This window comes from Serinus canaria, chromosome 10, assembly GCF_022539315.1.
Source record: "Serinus canaria isolate serCan28SL12 chromosome 10, serCan2020, whole genome shotgun sequence".
NCBI lineage: Eukaryota > Metazoa > Chordata > Aves > Passeriformes > Fringillidae > Serinus > Serinus canaria.
Window position 1 is genome coordinate 6,264,860 of NC_066324.1, and position 18,924 is coordinate 6,283,783.

General features: G+C 48.1%; 1 protein-coding gene across 2 annotated transcripts in view; it reads right to left on the reverse strand.

The window, feature by feature from the left end:
* Positions 1-9,879, reverse strand: part of CHD2 (chromodomain helicase DNA binding protein 2) — a 90,298-nt gene extending 80,419 nt beyond the window's left edge. The window contains exon 1 of one of the 2 annotated variants that reach the window (XM_018913946.3): positions 9,761-9,879. The gene's annotated coding sequence lies outside the window, so the exon portion shown is untranslated. Of the gene's footprint in view, positions 1-4,669; positions 4,905-9,760 lie in introns of those variants that run through there. The other variant, XM_009090022.4, reaches the window with a different exon arrangement.
* Between the last annotated feature and the right edge of the window lie 9,045 nt (positions 9,880-18,924).

An 18,924-nucleotide genomic window follows, 5' to 3' on the forward strand; every position in this document is an offset into this window, starting at 1 on the left:
ACACTCTGATACTCTCAGAACTTTCCCCTGGTTTTCTCTCTTTGTCGTAACTTTTTTCCTTCAAGTTTAAAAAGCAAAAGCCTTTGGACTGAACGAGGGTGAAGGCGGGATGAATAAGCCTCTTGCTTCAAACCAAAGAGAAAAACCTTAAAATCCGATCTGCACGAACACAACATGTCTCCTCTCGCTGCATTAATGCCGCCTCACGAAATGGCGCCTGCCTCTGCAGACAGCTGCCTCAAAACGCCCACGGCTCCTCGGCAAAAAAGAAATGCAACTTCTTTTTAGTTTGGTTTTTTTTCATCGCAAAGCTTTTATTTTTCTCTCTTCACGTTCAGCCCCTCGGTAGTTCCCGAGAGCTCCCCGCAAAGCCGAAACCGGACGGGGAGAGTTTTCCTTCATAAAACGGCCTTTCCCCTCCGCTTTTGGAGCCCCCCCGGGATTGCTCCCCACACGGGCGCGGGTGTGTGGGGCTGAGGGCTCCAGCCCTGCACACTGTAAATAAATGTGCCGATTCAGCCGCTATCGCCACGATCTTGCCTTTCCAGAATTTTCTCCCTCCGCTTCCCAAATATAAAAGGAGTTTTTGTGCTGAACACGGAGCGGGAGCGGTGACGGGCTCGGCGCGGGGCGCCATGTGGTATTTGGTTTCTCCACAGTACATGTTTTTATAATGAAGGGGGAAGGGAAGGAAGGGAGCTGCTCCTACCAGCATGCCAATAATCTGTTGCAAAGGGCTGGAGCGCTCAGAGCCAATTAGTGCTCCTGTTAACCATTTAACTGCGGAAACAAAGCCCGTCCCGGGCAAGCAGTCCGCGGGATTCGAGACAGAAAAGACCGTGTGGACTCACAGGGCATCGTGTTCGTACAGATTTTTTCATAGACGCATTTTTCCTATACTTTAGTAATAAATAATTTCGATAGTCAAACTGGCCACTGAAACTGTTAGATCACAGAATGCAAAGGTTTCACAGCTATATCCTGCACACGTACACCACACAGTTTTAATGGAAGCTGGATGTGTTTCAGGATCAGGGCTGGCCTGTGGTGGAATGATAAAAGCCACCCACAGGAGCTGCATTTCCGATACGGATATCAGGTCCCTGCCACAGGAACAGCAAATCCATGCTGTCCGTGGTGGACTGGGAAGGGTCTGAGCGCTGCTCTGCCCAAGAACAGATGGGTCACGGCAACATCTCCCACCAAACCTGCTGTGGGTGGAAAAACACCGTACAAGCTCTAGGAAAGCAGTCGCAGAGTCTGTCTCCCTCTAAATGTGATGCCTCCACCATCCAGACAGCACTACCCTGCACCAGTCTTGTTTTTCAACCCCTTAACCACATCAGAACAAGACCAAAAAAAAAATATTTTTATATGCTGCAGTGTAATATGTTATAAACCTTTAAAGCCTGAGGCAGGCCAGCTCGTGGCTTGTTGTGTGTCACTGAACAAGCCAGAGAAGAAGATGCACAGGGAATTCTCAGCCTCGACCTTTTTCTATGGGGGCAAGTCTGAACATTGCCAGAGAGCACAGACAAATTAGTCCTAAAGCACAGCAACAGTAACCTGCTCCCGCTGGACCCAGCGGGTCAGCAAACCTATTTTTGTCCTCCTTTTTTATCCCATGACGTACCAGGGAATATTGGATCAGACTCCCAGGGGTGCCAGGAGGAGCAGCAGAGTTTATACAGCTCACTGAAGTGCCCAGGGTGGCAAAAGCAGGCTCTGCACCCTAGCTCAGCAGCCCTGGCGAGAAGCAGACTTTACTTGCTTGGGAGGGGCCGCAGCAGCACTGCAGGTGTGCTCCCACCCCAGGCAAGCTCTGCAGTGCACATGAAAGGCATATTCGAACATCACCACCTTCCCTAAGAGATGAAGTCAAATTTCCCTAGTTGCCATGGAGAAAGTCCAGTGTCCTTGAAAGTTGCAGTTTGCCCCGTCTGAAGTGCTGTACCAAGGCTAACGCTGTAACACATCTCACTTTTAAGCTCTAGGATGGATTCCAAATAAAGTATAACTTTACATTCAAATTAAAAACACTGGGGACCAGGGGGAGGAAACATATGGGTAAGAAACTAGCAGATTATTTAGGCATGTGAGCTGTGAGAGCACAGGCAATACAAAAGCTCTCTTGTTCCTGCTGCCTCCCACAGCTGCATTCACTAAATATATCCCGGGCTGAGAGCTGCATTTCTCCACCCCTTCCTCAGCCCAATCGCGTTTGCACAAACACCACCCAGGTCCCTTCGGACAGGCAGTGAGGCAGCAGCAATGCCCTAGTTACAGACGACAAGAAGAACAGGAGTGACTAACCATGTCTGCAACAGGGTGAAATTGTTACGTCCACACCTTTTTTGGAGGAGTCCATGCAGCTGATCTATATTTAACTTGAACCCAGGGTGGTTTGTTCTCCATAAGGATACATCCCATTTGTATGATAGAATCCATTACTGGAAGTTATTCCGATCAGATGATTTTCAATAGTTTATGGAGAAAAAAAAAAAAAAAAAGAAGAAGAATAGCCTCCTCTATAAAAAAAGAATTAACTGAATCCACCTCTTGGCAGATGTGGAGGAGAGCAATGGTCTTGGGGACTGGCTGTCCCCAGAGAGTTTTACCCAGTTTTACCTTCCATCAAGTCTCTGTGGTGTATTGACTGATATATACATTTGGGGTGGGGGGAAGAGATATCACTGAATTTCCAAATTTCCACAGGACTGAGGTGCTGCCCCCACGACCTCCATTCTGCTCCTCGCATTTCTGCCATCCACACTTTGCATCCTTTACCCTCAAGGACGAATCCTTTGGCCTGGCACAACAGAGCCTTGGTCCCAACTGCAGCCTTGAGACACTGCTGCAGTCACAGCAACAGAGGGAAGAGCTGCCCCCTCTCATATAATGAATTCTATAGTAGATCAAATTGTGGCAGAAAAAAAAAAGTTATCTTGGTGTCTTTCCTCACTTCCAAGCTGTGAACCAGCAGGGATTTTGACCCTCCTGGTCTCTGCTTCTTCCTTTCCTCACAGTTCCCCGTTTCTTCAACACCTCCAGTTCCACTAGCAGTGCAGCAAATTTGACAGAATCTGGTCAATTTTTCAAGCTTTCTCATTTTAAGAAGTCAGTGGGAACACACTATCTTGCAATCAAACCTCACAGGAGGGAGAATTAAATATCTCATGCATGACCTTAATCCACAGGATTTTGCAGATAGTACCTCTTGTAATCTCAATACCCAGAGTTTATTACGCATTCAAAACGTATCTGTAGCCCGGGAACATTTGCAACAAAAGAAACTCGAATTCATTTTGATATAATTATGCAGTCACACCAGTCACATGCTTGCTATGGAATAAATATAAATACTGGGCTTTTGGGAATAACTTGCAGATTTACAGTGTTAAAAAAAAACCCACAAAAAACCAAAAGCAACACAAGAATGAAACCATCTATTATATATGGAAAAAAGATCAGGTTTAGATGTCAAATTTCAGCTGAGAAAAAAGGCACAATTATGAAGTCTTTTATAATTTTTTTTTCAATCTGCAAAACATAAAAGAAAGAGCTGAAACTGATACTTAAGCCTCTCCATAAAGTAAGGACCTAATTTTCTAAAGCAGGAATATCATTCAAGGCATTTAAAAACCTTTGAAATCAGATAATTCTTTCACAAAATGGCCACAGGTCCCTAAGCTTAAATCGCTGAAAGCTAGAAAAGTTAGAAAACTGTGCTCTGGGGTTTGTGTCTTTCTAGCACGTTTTTCCTTTCTCGGCTTTTCTTGCCTTCCTAAAACGAAATTACCTCAAAGACTGTTCTCATTTTGTCGTTGGAAATGGCCTCCTTTAATTAGGGACGTTGCTATTCAAGAGCCACACCCTGCTGCCCTGGTGGTGCTGGAAACCAGCCTCGCTCACTGGGGACAGGCTGGGGGTCTGCCTGCTCTGGTCTCCTATGGTCTTCAGGATCCAATGGATTTTGGACAACACGTGGGAAGATGTAGTCTCATCTCTGTGCTTTTAAAAAGGGAATACAGAACGTGAAACCAGATGTTAAACCTGAGCCCCAGAGAACCCACAGGAGCGTGAGTTACTGTCAACAGCGCTGCAGTTCTAAAAGCAGACAAAGGCATAAGGGGTTGGGATGGAAGGTTTCATCCCTCAAAGACAGCAGTGACTCACCCACATTCCTAACTTCACAAACAAGGGAGACAAACCCTCCTCTGGCAGTCAGGATCCTCCACATTTTCCTGTGAGGAGCAAATCCCAAGCCAAGGCAACTGTGGTGGTGTGTTAGAGCAGACACAGCACAGGGCAGATGTATTTTGGAAAGGGAGCCTTTTTTGCACACCTCTGTGTTTATGCGCCTTCTTGAAAAAATAAAGAGTTCCCAAGTATTGCTCTTCACTTCTGAAAACACACTGAAAAGGAAAAGGGCTACTACTAACAACTGGTTTTTAAGAGCCAAACCCATATTTTCTTAGATACGTTTTTTTAATACTGAGGCAGTAGTTTACTTTAAAAAATCCAAACAAACGAACAAAAACCAATCCAAGGACAGATAAAACAAGTCCAAAAGTTCACTGAGCAAAGAGCCAAGCAGCGTGTAAGGTGCTGTTTCTAACCATCAAGTTACCCATATGGGAAATTTTGACCAAGGGATGTGGAAACTCACCCTCCCAAACATCTGCTCAGTCGTTCCCATCAAACAAGGCACACTTCACTGATGGAGGACCAGCATACTCCAGGTGATGGATGGCATGTAGCCAAGCTGCTAAACATGCCCTGCTCCATCCTTCCTGCATGGCTCTCCCAGAGGTGGGGAGCACTGTGCAGATCCCCAGATGGCCGGGGCATCAGTGATGCTACTGAGTGGTAGCAACAGAGCCCTTAGCAGCAGGGATGATGAGGAGGTGGTGGAAAGGCTGGGTGTGAGGAAACAGGACTGAAAAGGAACCCAGAAAGCACAGAACGTTGCTAATTTGCGAGAGAAGCTGCAGGAAACCAACATCTCTTAACTGTAAACCTCAGAGAGGCTGTGGTTAGGAGACAGGCGACAGGTTGACGGGGCTGCAGGATGGGCTATGCCTGCACCCAGGAGAGATGCCACATTACCAAGTGGAGCTCCCCAAGGAGTGGGGCTGGGTAGGTGATCCTCTGTGTAGCTGTGCCAGGGCTCTGCAGGGTGAGGTTTGTTCCTCTGTGCAATGCAGCATGCCAGCACACAATTCCCCTCTGGCTGCATACTCCATGAAGCAGAATTAAGGCTGATGCTCAGCGTGTTCCACTTTATATCAAATTTTTAAATTCTCAGGTTTCCAGTGGTAGACAGACACTCCAAAGTAATCATTCATTCTTCCTGGGGAGCAATTCCTGAGGGTTCTTGGAGCTGCTGCAGAAGGGGAGTGGCAGCATTACCTAAGTGGGGGGGACTTGTGAGGGGGCACACTTGTTTGTGTGACAATTACCAGTGCAGTTTGTCTGCTGATGCTGGGAGAGACCTTGGCAGTATGGGCTGCTAGCAGGACCAGAGAACTCTTGTTAATGACAAGTATCAAGCCTCAAACAGATAAAATAAGCTCTCCTGGAGCTGAAGCCATGCTTGAGGCATCATGGAGACGCCTGCTGCACTGACGTTGCTGCCGTACTTAAAGCTAAGCCCCAGCAAGCAGGGACAGCACACAGACCAGCTCCTCCTGCTGCTGCAGATTGTGCTGGCAGCATTTGAAATATTTTAAGCATTTCAGACTACTCTCCTATCAGGACTCCAGAACTTCCATAAAAAAAATAACCTGTTTATCAAGTTGCAGAACAACAGCGATCTGTCTGGTTTATTAGATAGAAAGGACAAGAGCGGGGGAGGATTTTGCTAATAGTATTTCTACCTTGATTAAGTGACTGTTATGATTAGAGCAACAGAAAACAAACATTACAAGATATTTCCTTGTGCAAAGGAAGAGAAACTGCCACAAGATATAGACTCAATGTATATTATTGTGATTGTTATGATGATGACGATGATTATTATTATTATTACTACTATTACTGAGCATTTTGGCTGGCTTGTGCTGTTTGGAAAGCTCAGTTCTGCCAGGCTGCTTGAGAAAAGCAGCATTTGTCCCCAGCTTTCGGCGTGAAAACACAACTCAAATCCCTTTTCGGGAACAAAGGTGCTTCCCAGGAGCCTGGCGTGCTGCCGGCATGCCGAGCGCGTAGCCAGGCAACGGCAGCCGGATTGGGGCTTGCGCCTCACCCGCGATGCTCCAGCCTCCACAAACAATTCTTGCCACGTAGACAGGACCGTACAGGGTAATGGAAAATTACTGCAGGCTTTTTCTTAAAGGGCGAGCACTGCCGCTGGCGGAGGAGGCTGATCCGTATCGCACTTGCCAGCGCGCCCCAGGGTCAGCCCGTGTTTCCTGCGGGGAGGCTGCAGTGCGTCACCGCGCACCGGGGCATTAATACACTGAAATATCATTTACATTATATTCCAGACGGCTGCGGGCATCAGGAGCGTAAAGCAGCGAGCTGAGCTGCGAGGGAAGGGGGAGCAGAGCAGCCGGAGCTGAAGAGCCGAGGGCTGCCGTTCTCGAACTGCTCTCAATGCAGCTCGAACACGGCAACCTTGGTGCGGTGCAGTTCGTACGGACTGAGGGCTGATGCCAAAATAACCCTCCTGCACTTGGCAGGAGCAGCGTTTTAACAACTGCCTGGCACATTCCTGCAAGGCTGCAGGAAGAAAAAAATACCCTTAGAGAAAGAGCAAACTTTGTCAGTGATTAAGCTGCTATCAGGACAACAGCAATAATAATAATAAAATTATGGCTATGTTTACCTCCATTTCTGATGTAAAAGAGAATTTAGTTAATAAGACAGCAATGTGCTTACCTAGCTTTTAATACCAAGCCGAAAAGCCACACAAATAGCTACAGAAGCACTCAACAGCCAGCTCGAGGCACTGTACCTCTGAAAACCAGAGATATGCAGACTTACTGGTTGGACAGGGCAGAATCTGCCCCCGGACCACACAGGAGCTGCCCAGCAAGACAGCACAGCACCAAAAGGTGCTCTAGCCAGAAGTCTTCCAAAAATAGCTCCTGTATCCCTTACAAGTTTCATTTTGTCTCCTGCAGGAGCAGACCATGCTGCCTGTTCTTGGGGTACCTATGGGGAACTGTGTCCAGCCTGCGGCAAAAATAGAAACTCAGACGTGCTGCTCTTGCTTTTCCTTTTTTGATCACTGCATGCAGCTCCTGGTGGCCCTGGTGTGACTCAAGATCACATGTTGCATGCCAGACTGGTTCTAGGTCAGCTCTTGCAGCAGCAGCTCTTTTGTTCTTTCCTATCTTCATGTATTAATTTGCCTGTTTTTTTCTCAGATAAGCACTGGTTAAAGCCTCAACCCAAATCTTTTTTTCACTCTGTTGTAGCCAGCAAATGAAAACAAAGCCTCTACACCAAGGTAGGGGACTACTTTGTAATAGAAACTTCCTCTCCCTTAAATAGAAGCCTTTGTTGTGAAGCTGTTTTCATTGCAAGCTCCACAGGGAAAGTCATTATATTTAATAGACGTTGACCTCATTTTGTAGTCCTCGATATTAAACCGTAGAAGAGGAACACGTAATTAGAAGCGGTGAGTTCTCAACAAAGATACACAGGACTTGTTGCTGTTTCCTTCTTACCTAAGGATTAATTTAATATGGTTTGGAAAGAGTAACTTGAAACAGCTTTTGGCAGATAAGTGAACTCTAAGTAAAACGTAAAGATCTGGTTTCCAAGAAGCTTTTTACAAGCTGTACAGAGAAGTGAAATAAAACCCTCCAGCAGCACACAAGGCTTCCTGCAGAGCCTCCCTGGAATAGCTGCAAACCTGCATTTCGGTGAAAGCTAATCTGGGTTGGAGGCTGAGGTTACATAAAGGCATCTTGCACAGAGGCACAGAGGACCTGTGGCCAGGCATGGACCTGCCCCTGTGGCAGTCTCTGCTTGGCTGGAGGGAATCAAGGGAATTTTCTACTGCAGTTCCAAAGCTGTGCTCTGAGACAAAGAAAGCAAAAGGGGTTTCATCTCAGTCAACACAGATAACGGAGGGAATGCAAAGATGCCCCAGCTTTGTTGGGTTTTGCTAATGCAACCTGGATTTCCATATAGTGGACACTATTGTCACTGCATAATGGGTAAACACAGCACTGGCCACCACTAAATAAACACATTTTCCACAGAAAGGGAGGGCAAGGCAGTGAATGATGTGCTGTGCTGCACCATTAAGGGCCTCGCTGAGCACAAGCCTGTGTTGGGGCCCTTCACCTTAATGTGGTTTGAGTTTAAAACATCTCTTCACAGCCTGCTTTTTAAGTCACATCTCTTTTCCAAACTATAGAAGTTCACTTGAAATACACATTTTCAATTTATTTTCCTGGCTCTTGTAATAGCCCCACTGCTGTCCCACCTCCTGAGTGTCCCTTGCATTCCCAGTGCTCTGAGACCTGCTGGCAAAGTCCCTGCTGAAACACTCATTATGTAAAAAGGACAATTTTTCCTTGAAAGGCCCAGGCTCCCTTAAATTTCCCTGCAGATTCTGTGGTTTGAATGACTGTGTCTGCTTCAGCAACCCTGAGAACTTCCTGACTCCTGCACAGTTCTCCCCTCTGCAAACAGCTCACTGCTTTAAACTCAGTTTTCGACTTGCTTTCCTGAAAAATCAGATAAATGGTGTCCCCAGCTGAAGCACTTTCACATGGTGTTAAACAGCAGCTTCTTTTCTGTAGCCCAGCTCTCCTGGCTCTGTGCTGTGTGGAGCAGGGTGGTTGCTGCCCACACCTGCAGTGGGGTTGCTCTGCCCTGTGGTTTGTGGCACAACATGCATTCCAACAGAAGGAAAGAGAAGGCTTAAAGCATCCAGCCTTTGTTCCTCCTCCCTGGGGACAGATTCCCACTCCACACAAGCAGAAGGGATGACAGTCATGAAAAATATGTGAGGAAGCCAAGAGTGGGACCACAGCAGCCTGGGACAGGCCTGGATGGGTGAGCTGTGGGGCTGGGAGGACATTTGGTGGCCAGCAGCTCTCCTTGGGGACAAAAGGACATGGCATAGATAAGATACCTTTACCCTTGCACCCTGCTTGGCCTCCACCCTCAGCAAGGCCAGGGCTGTTCCAGCTTGGCTGGTTTTTCCTCCCTCCTATTTTAGATATAGAGTGTTATTTAAATCACACCCAACAATTCCCACCACACCTCAAGCAATTAACCCTATCCCAGGGTAGTGCTGGCTCAGGAAAGCCCTGGACAATGTCCTGGAACTCCCATAAAGCTGAGAGAAACTTTGCCACCCGTTCAGTGTGATAAGGTTGGGCTTTCTGCGTTTATTTTTGGAGCAGTAAGTTATTTTCAAAGAGCCTTTCTGTCAGGCTTAGCCAAGTGTGAGCTGCCAAGTGAGCTCCTCCAGCTCTGTGGGCACCATTAGCAGGGCTGCCCTGTGCTGAAATGATGTCAGCACTTCCATTACAGCACCTTTCCCCTGCCCCAGCTCCCTTATAAGTGGACATAAAAATCCACTTTTGGCAGAAACACTCGAGCCAACAAGGAAAACAGTCACCACTTTAACCAGATCCTTGCTAAACTTATCTGGCTGGGCGGAGAAAGCAGGGGTTTAAAATATATTTTCTCCCTCCCACGCCTAAATCATGAATTTTAAAATCCAGCTGTATTGCACTCAAATTACTCACGGGGAATTTTTTTAGGTTGGGTTTTTTTTCTCGTAACTTACCCGTGATAAATGGAGAAGTGATCCTTTCTCTCCTCCGCCTCTTTGCAAGCCAAACACTTGATTAAAAGTTTCCATTGTCAGTCCTCCTAATGAAGGCCACAGTTAATAGTCTTTTTAATTGGGCACAAATCCATTGTAGTGCTAAGGGAAGAGACTGATGTCCTTCTCATCACCCTTGGTGACACACAGCCACCCAGGGTGCTGGGGCAGGAATTAATTTAGCTGAGGACTCACCAGGAGCTTCCAGCCAGCTCAGCCTGAAATCACCCTACAGCAGAGCAGGGGCACTGCTGGGTAGGGTCACAGCAGATGGGGCTGGAGGGAAGCAGGAGTGCTCATGGAACATGTTTTTCAATAGCTGGCTTCTAGATCAGCTGCTGCTCAAGGACAAAGCAGCCCCTTCTCTGGTGGAAACACTTGCTATCAAGTGGCCGTGCCATCAGCCAGACAGATGGATTCATCCCGGCTCAAACTCCATCTTTTTCCTTTTTTCTTGACTTTTCAGCTGGATCAGTTCCATGAGCACTAGAGCCAGCACACACAGAGTGGAGATAGGGGACTGAGACAGAGGAGTGCAAGATGCCTGCAGCCAGCAGCACCAAGGACTTCGGGAAGTTTGTCTCTCTGAACCCAGCACACAGCACACAGCATGTGCACCATGAAATCAGCAGGCAAAGAAAGAGCCCCTGGCCTTATCTGCATTGCCACCCCAGATGTTAGAGGAACTGCAGGAAGATGATCTGTAAGAGGGAGCCAACTCTTTCACTCCTAGAAAGAAGTCACTCCCTTTCTGATTTCAGTATTTACACATTTTCTAAGCACAGTGTTACCCCAAAATTCCTGTGTTACCCCAAAAAAGGCAAAGCCTGGACACAGCTCAGGCTCCAGCCAATACGAGCTTGTTCTGGTGTGATGACTATTGCAGCTCCAGACCTGCTGAGGATGTCTGGGAGATGCAGAAGGTAGAGGTTCTGTGGAGTCAGGTGAGACAGCAGCCAGCCCAGCCCAGCCCAGCCCAGCCCAGCCCAGCCCAGCCCAGCCATCCTGCTTTCCTGGGAGGTGAATGCTGTGCTGCAAGTTCTGCCACTGCCTGCTAAAACACTTGAAGCTTCAATGCCACATCCAACTGCCCCTGAGAGACATGTTTTAGAACTGAGGAGAAGTTTCTACGTGTCTCCTGAAAACTGCTTCTGCCACTTGACCTCCAGACAGTCGGGGTAGGAAGCCTGTGAGCATGGCCATCTGCCAGCCTGTTCAGAGGCAGCTGTCTTTCAGCTCACTCATTAGTGTGCATGTCATCACATCAGACACTCTCTGCTTGCTGTGGGGAGGGATTCTAGTAATACAGGACGCAGATTTACAGGAAATGAGGCTTTACTTCCTGCTCGTGGAGAAACATGTCCCATTTGTCTGATTAATTCTGGAGGAATATGCTAATGGATGCACATTCCACTGCAGGACACACATAATGCCAAACTAGCACCCCTGAGAACACTTGAAAGGGGAAGCTGCTATTTTGGTTGCTGTGCTCCATCTCAAGCCCCTAGCAAGTTGGGTGAAACATTGGTAGCCCAGTGTTACCCTGCTGTCAGCATGGCTGTGCTGGTGAATAGCAGCACCAGGGCTTGTCCTTTTCCACCCAGGAACTGCAGTTTTCCCTGTGCCACCCACTGCAGTGCATGGGGCATTTGGCAAAGCTTTCTATGACTTGCACCTGGCTAAAATTCCAGCTCCCCAGGGAAGAATGACACATTATCCCAAGTAAACAAAAACCCTTTCATGGAGAAACAAATGTCAATACCAAAGGTGGGTGAGAGATTAAAATAGTGCTCAGAGGATACTGGCTTTCCCTGGGGACTTTGATTTCACTTCTGATGCTGTGGTTTGGCTCAGCACTGGAATTTCTTCCTGTTAAATATGTACCTAATGAGACCAGTGACCTCCTGGGAGAGTTGCATCAGTTTTCATGCCAGCTGTTCCAGCTTCTGTTGGAGTTTCCATTAAGGAACTGGTTAATATGTGGCCCACTGGTCCCATTTCCTTCTTCTAGCAGGGTCTGGGACTGCTCCAGCCCCTAAACCTTTACATGCTGCTGGCTGGGGAGATTTGCACAGGCAGGTCTGCAACTCAGTTCTGTTGTCACTGTGAAATGCTGAGGTCCCCTGTATGCCTCATGGAATTAACTATCAAATACAGAGAGATTAAATCAAAATGAAATGCCATTTCTCTGCCATGACCCTTGTGCCCAAAGCTGAGAGGTGAATATGGCTCTGCTATGCTGAGAAACAAAACAAATCCAATGGTTTTCCAGATCTGTTTATGAGATTGAAATGTAAGTCATGGCTTTAAGGTTTGTATTGCAGGCTTTCTTCTTTAAACACATAAATATTTTATCAGTGAATATTCTGTTTCAGCAGTCAGGCATGAGCTCACTCCAAAGGCTGTTGCAATTGTGAGTTGTTGCAATTTTGAGTTAAGCAGTCATTCGGATTGTGCAATTTCCTGGTGTTTGAGAATATCCCAACAGGGAAGAAACAACAGAAAATGAAAAATGTTGTTTTCTTAATCAAATCGATACCAGTAGACTAAAATCCCTCCTGTCCTGAACACAGGATAAGGATTTTTTTCAAGGATTTTCTTCTTAAAAAGGAGAAAAAAGAAGATCTGCTTGTCTGGCAATGTTTTCTGTCCAGCACCAACCACAACAGGGCACAAACATCTGGTATATAGGAGAAGTCAGACCTGAAACCCAGCCAAAACCAACACAGAGTGTGAAAAGGAAATACATCTTTGTCATGTACTGTTTTGTCCACGGCAGTAAATTGGAAACGAGACTTTCCTATTGTGAAAAAAAAAAAAAAAAAAATTAAAACCAGAAAAAAAAAACCCCAAAAAATAAAGGGCTGCTAAAATCTGCCTTATTCTGTGTGTTAACAGCCAGGAGAATTGAACTACATCAGATATTTAAATTAAATATTCAGGATGAAATAAAGCAAAAAATATGAGAGAAAATACAACTAAGCTCCCACGGATCCATTTAGGGATCCCAGAGGACAAAGGCAGAAGAGCCTTATTTTACCACCCAGCAGCAGCAGCATGAAGTCCTTAAATCTGGGGCCTGCTACATCAAACCCTAATCTATTTTAACACCCCTAAATCAAACCCTAATCCACTCTAATGACCCTAAATGAAACTCTAATCCACTTTAACACCCTGCCAGTTGCATGGCATTGCCCTTATCCGTGACTGGAGCTAAATCCCACCCACACGTACACCTATTCCCAGCAAAGCACATCCCAGGGGCCTCGTGGAGCACATTGAGGCTGATAAAAGGGCACCTCTCTGGAGTGGCTGGAGAGCAGCTCTGCGAGAAGGGCTGGGGGGTGCTGATGGGTGTGAGACTGGACGTGAGAGGCTGGACATGACCTGGCCATGTGTGCTGGCAGCCCACAGAGCCAGATACCTCGGTCTGCATCCAGAGGAGCGTGGGCAGCAGGGGAGGGAGGGAGGGAGGGAGGGAGGGGATTCTGCCCCTCTCTGCAATCCCCACCTGCAGAGCTGCCTCCAGCTCTGGGGGCCCAGCACAGGAAGGAATGGAGCTGGTGGAGCAAGTCCAGAGCAGGCGACAGAGATGCTGACAGGGCTGAAGAACCTCTGCTCGGGAGACAGGGAGAGAGCTGGGGATGTTCAGCCTGGAGGAGCTTCAGGGAGACCTTAAAGCCCGTTCCAGTACCTAAAGGGGCTCACAAGAAAGATGGCAACCAACCTTTCAGCAGGGCCTGTCGGGATAGGACAAGGGAGATTGGCTTTCAACTGTCGGAAGGTCGATTTACATTAGATATAAGGAAGGGGTTGTTTTTATAATGAGGGTGGAGAAACTGGCGTAGGGGTGGTGCATGCCCTATCCCTGGAAACATTAAAGGCCAGGTTGGATGGGGTCTTGAGCAGCCTGATTTAGTGGAAGCCTATTAAAGGTTCCTTCCAACGCAAACCATCCGTGATTCTATGGTTCAGAGCAAGGGCAACTCCGCGGGAGCCACGGCATTCCAGGGATGCGGCGCCTCCCCCTCCCGTCCCTCTGGAAACCGGCTGCTGCTGCCCCCGCGCGGCGGGACCGACCGGCCGGGACCGGCCCGGAGAGCCGAGCACCCCCGCTCCCCTCCGGGACCGGCCCGGAGAGCCGAGCACCCCCGCTCCCCTCCGGGACCGGCCCGGAGAGCCGAGCACCCCCGCTCCCCTCCGGGACCGGCGGGGCCAGGGCAGAGCCCAGTGCTTGTAAGCTCCAGCCTCAGAGAGCTCAAGGGTGTAAGGATCTATCCATCCAGCCATCTATCGAGCTATCTATCCCACTCTCTATCCAGCTATCCAGCTATCTATTTCTTGCCTCCCTGACCACCAGAGCAGGATGCCAGGCATTGTAGGCCTTCCCTTCCCTTCCCTTCCCTTCCCTTCCCTTCCCTTCCCTTCCCTTCCCTTCCCTTCCCTTCCCTTCCCTTCCCTTCCCTTCCCTTCCCTTCCCTTCCCTTCCCTTCCCTTCCCTTCCCTTCCCTTCCCTTCCCTTCCCTTCCCTTCCCTTCCCTTCCCTTCCTTCCCTTCCCTTCCCTTCCCTTCCCTTCCCTTCCCTTCCCTTCCCTTCCCTTCCCTTCCCTTCCCTTCCCTTCCCTTCCCTTCCCTTCCCTTCCCTTCCCTTCCCTTCCCTTCCCTTCCCTTCCCTTCCCTTCCCTTCCCTTCCCTTCCCTTCCCTTCCCTTCCCTTCCCTTCCCTTCCCTTCCCTTCCCTTCCCTTCCCTTCCCTTCCCTTCCCTTCCCTTCCCTTCCCTTCCCTTCCCTTCCCTTCCCTTCCCTTCCTTCCCTTCCCTTCCCTTCCCTTCCCTTCCCTTCCCTTCCCTTCCCTTCCCTTCCCTTCGTATTCTGTACACTTCTTGAAACAAGGGAAATTTTCCCACCTGCAGCTCCCTAAGGGATGTGACAACTGTGCTCTCCCTGTCCAATGCCAACTTCCTCCAAAAGCTTGTGTGTGTTATTTCTTCTTGGACCAAATGAATGCACACCCCACATAGAAGCTTTTTTAAGTATTAGATTTATAGAGCGTCACTAGATATATAACCCCAAATCACTGCAGTTAAACAGCCTGTGAAATTCCTGCAAGTGTATGAGAGAACACATGAGGACAAAATGGTGAGCAAAGCTTTTCCCTGGCATCTTTAGTGTCTGCAGCAAGCGTTGGTTCCCCAGCAGTTGGTGCAGAGAGAGCTCCCTCTCCTGCTGAAAATTCTCTTTAGCCCCATTCTCTCTCTGTCCACCCGTGGGAGATGTTCTATTACCCAGCATTTACAGGGATCAGACCCGTGGCAATGGGATATACCATTAAAAACCCACATTTAAATGGACACAGAAACACAGTGCTAATAATTTTGTTCATCTCCTGTATTATTTGCAAGAGAAAAAGTCAGGTTTTGATTTTTTTCCTACTGCAGAATGACTACCCCTGTCAACAGAAATCATCCAGCGTGCAAACAATTCATCTGAGAGCCTGTCACTTCACTAAAAAAGCCAGAATGCCCTGGAATAATCATATTGTCTGCTGCAAGGGATCAGTGATTTGACAGTTTTAAGCAGGTGAGATGCTCCTGTCTGCAGGCAGGTGACCCCAAGCAGTGCTGAGGCACCAGGCTTGCACTGTGAGCTGCAGCTGACGCAGGGAGGATTTTCCAGGAGCATCCATGTCCAGTCTCATCCAGAGTTTCACTGTTACAATGTCTCCTATAAAAAGGGCAAATGCTTCTAATAGGTAGCAAAGTGAGGGGGATTTCAGAGCAGCTGGAGAAATAATTGAGCCTGCATGGAATGTCTGTGTTATACCAGGCTGCACCAGCAATTTCCACTGGCTATTTATACTCCTCTGAAGACTTTGCTATTTCCCACTTTTTTTTTCTTTTCATTTGACCTGATTTGTAACTAATAATCCTTGCTTTATAAAACAGGAGGTGTTGACATATGGTACATTTTAAAAAGCTCTCATTTCCAAGTGTCAGAAACCTCTCCAGCTTGCTAAAACATGGCCATGGGTGTAAATCCTCCTCAATAAAGAGGAGGAGTTCAGAACAGCAACTTGGGGGTAGCAACAGAGCTGATTGTAATGACAAGGTTTTCACTTCCTAGGGACATTAAATAAGGAAAAGAAGGAGCCAGTGACAGTAACTGAATCAGGCTGGAAGGAAAAGTGGTTGATTTTTTTGGTGTGAATCAGCAATCCAAGAGGAGGATGCTCCAGGGCAGAGCTGGCAGCAGCCCTCTGCCTCCAGGATGCAGCTCAACCCTCCGGGCTGTCTCTGCTGCAATGTACAACAAAACACAGAGATTTGAGAGTCCTTGTCAGGCCTGAATGCTCAGGGGGTGCAAACAGTGAGGATCTCATTGCTGTAGTGCAGAGTGAGTTGCAATCCCCCAGATCCTTCTACCCCCACTCATCTGAATCTCATTTAAAAAATCTCAGCTCCCTCAAGGCCTCTGCCACCCTGCTCTGTGCCCATAGCCAGCTTGCCCTCTGGGTGAATCTATGCTGTAGGAAGTGTTTTCCCTGGATTTAACAGATGGGTGAGCTGAGATGGGGGTGAAGTGTGTCATTTGGGGCAGAAGTGGAAAGGGAGGTTTGTTGTCCCACTCTTCCTCCATCATGACCACCCTCTCCATCTGTTGACACTTCAGCACACGATGCCAATTTCAGTGTGACTCCGATTAGTCTGCAGAGTGCTGCATGTTGATGTTGTGGTTTGTTACTTGGAGAGCTCTGTGAAGATATTTAATTAGACAAAATTAATTCCTTTGAGAGCAACCTTCTGGCATCATTTTGGAAAGTGCTAGGAAGCTTCTTTTGTTCTGACACTTGTTAAAAATTGGCATTAGCCATTTCCTAATTTATTTTTGAAAGAACAATCAAGCCACATTGCTTCCCAGGTCAAATGGGAGCTGTGACTTGCCTGCCAGGAGCACTGAGAACATGAGGTGCCAGACCTCCTCACCAAAAGTCACTTCCCACAGCTGTTGTCACCCTGGAAGGTTTCCCTTCTGCCTGAGTGGTCAAGTCCTTTGGCCTCTTTCTCCCTGTCCCTTTTTTGACACCTTCACAGTGATTGTGGGGTCTGATGATGACAAGACAGACACAGTAGGAAGGGGAGCATCAGTGGTGACTTTGCTGGCCAGCCCTGCAAGGTGACATCCCTTACAGCCACCTGATGGGGAGTGGGAGGTGAATGGGTGCCCCTCGCCCTCTCTGCCTTCTCCTGCAGTCACACTGGGATATCAGAATTTCTTGTGGGACCATCTGCTGCTTATTCTGCAAACCTCCTACACATAAGGGCCCAGAAGGGCAAAGTCTTAATATGATTAAACCTCTAGGAGCTGCAGAGGTCTGTGGCTGCACCTGGTTTGGAGTGAGGAAGGAAGTGGTACAGGCTGGAAGTACTGTGCAAAACACACTTTAACCTGGAACAATCCCTGTAAGCCTCTTCCCTTTCCCACTGCACCCATGAGGCTCTGGCTGCTTGGCCATGGTTACATGTGGAAGAGCCCTTTGGGGTCAATGCTTGGCAGAAGAGCCGTGTCAAACTGCATATCCTCTCACCAGAGACTGTTTCTTGTTTTCTGTCCCAGCTTCCAGTCCCTCCTCTTCTCCCTCCAGGCCTCCACATGGGTTCTCATCATCTTGTCCATCAATGTCTGGGCAAATTAAATTGTCATTTTGAGTGTTTGCTGTGGGTCTGTGTGCTTACCCTGGAACAGGTCATTCCATGGCTGCCTTGTAGGAAGTGAAGGGCTTCCTACAAGGCAGTGGTGCAGCAGCACCAGAAGGGATGGTGCTCAGCCCTCTCCTGACATAGCCTGAGCAATGCAGCAGCACAAATGATGTCCATTTTAGTCCCTCTCCTCACTTCCTTTATATTTCCTCCTTAAAAAGTCCATTAATATTGCACTATAAAGGAAGAAGGAACCTACAGTTAAACACTTCATTAGGGGATGTGTGCAGAGTGCTCTGCAAATGGGATGGCACCAGAGTGTGCTGCACATTTGCCATTTAAATATAGCTGTATACACACCCACGGCCTCCCGAACGGCTGAAACCTTCCTCCTAGCAGGTGATCACAAGCCTTTCTATAATTGAAATGAACTTAATCCTGACAAAAACGTAGCAGCAGCTGCTGTGAAAGCTGTGGCTGCTCTCCAAGTATTTCTTACATTCCCCTGATCTGTATATTAAAGCGAGACTGATTGCTGTGCTGCACAATCCTGCCACAGAGCGTCTCTTACAAGGGAGCTGCTGTGGTTTAGATTTAAGGGCTTTGTTGTCTTTTTCATAAGAATGCTTTTTCTCTTGTGTGATGATTGTCACACAAGCTGCTCAGGTATTAATTACTTAAGGCCTGCAACAACACACTAAAGTTAAAGGTAAATACAGATATTGCCTCCCTTTCTCCTGTACACACTATAGAGAGATACATGGGTGTTGCCCGAGCGGTGGGATGAAGAAGCAGAGCTGATTTTGGAGGTAAAGTGAGCTGCCAGCCCAGAGGACATGTGCAGGATGCTGAGGAGACAGCAGCCAGCTGGAACATATGAGAAATGACTGTAGCTGCCCTCCCAATTTAACCTTCATGCCACAAATCTCTGCCTGAATCCCAATGTGCTGTGGAGGAGTGGGACAAGGAGCAGCTCTTTCTGTAATTCCTGATTTCTCACCATTGTTGATTTTTCACTGTCTGCCTTGGCTCCTTTGAGTCCTTCCTCCTCTCCTGTCCCTGGATCCTCTGGGCTTTGCTGAGTGGGACCTGGCATTGAAGCAGCACAACCAAGGAGCAGCCATCCAGCAACTTCATGACCTCAAAGCTGAACAAACCCAGGGAAAAGCAGTAAAAACCCAGGGAAAGCGTGGCTCAGCAAGTGTGAGATGGATTGTGCTGAGCAGCACCGAGCCCCTGCTCCCTCCAAGCCACGGCAGCAGCGAGGGGGTCACAGCCCGTGATAAATCCTCTGAGCAGGAGAACCACCAGAACCAGGGTGCCTGACCCCAAAAGCCTCGACTGGGAGTGATTTGCCGGTGGATTCCAGGGCTGGCCGGTCCCTGCAGGGTTGGACTCGGACTTCCCGTCTGCTGTGCTCTCGCTGCTT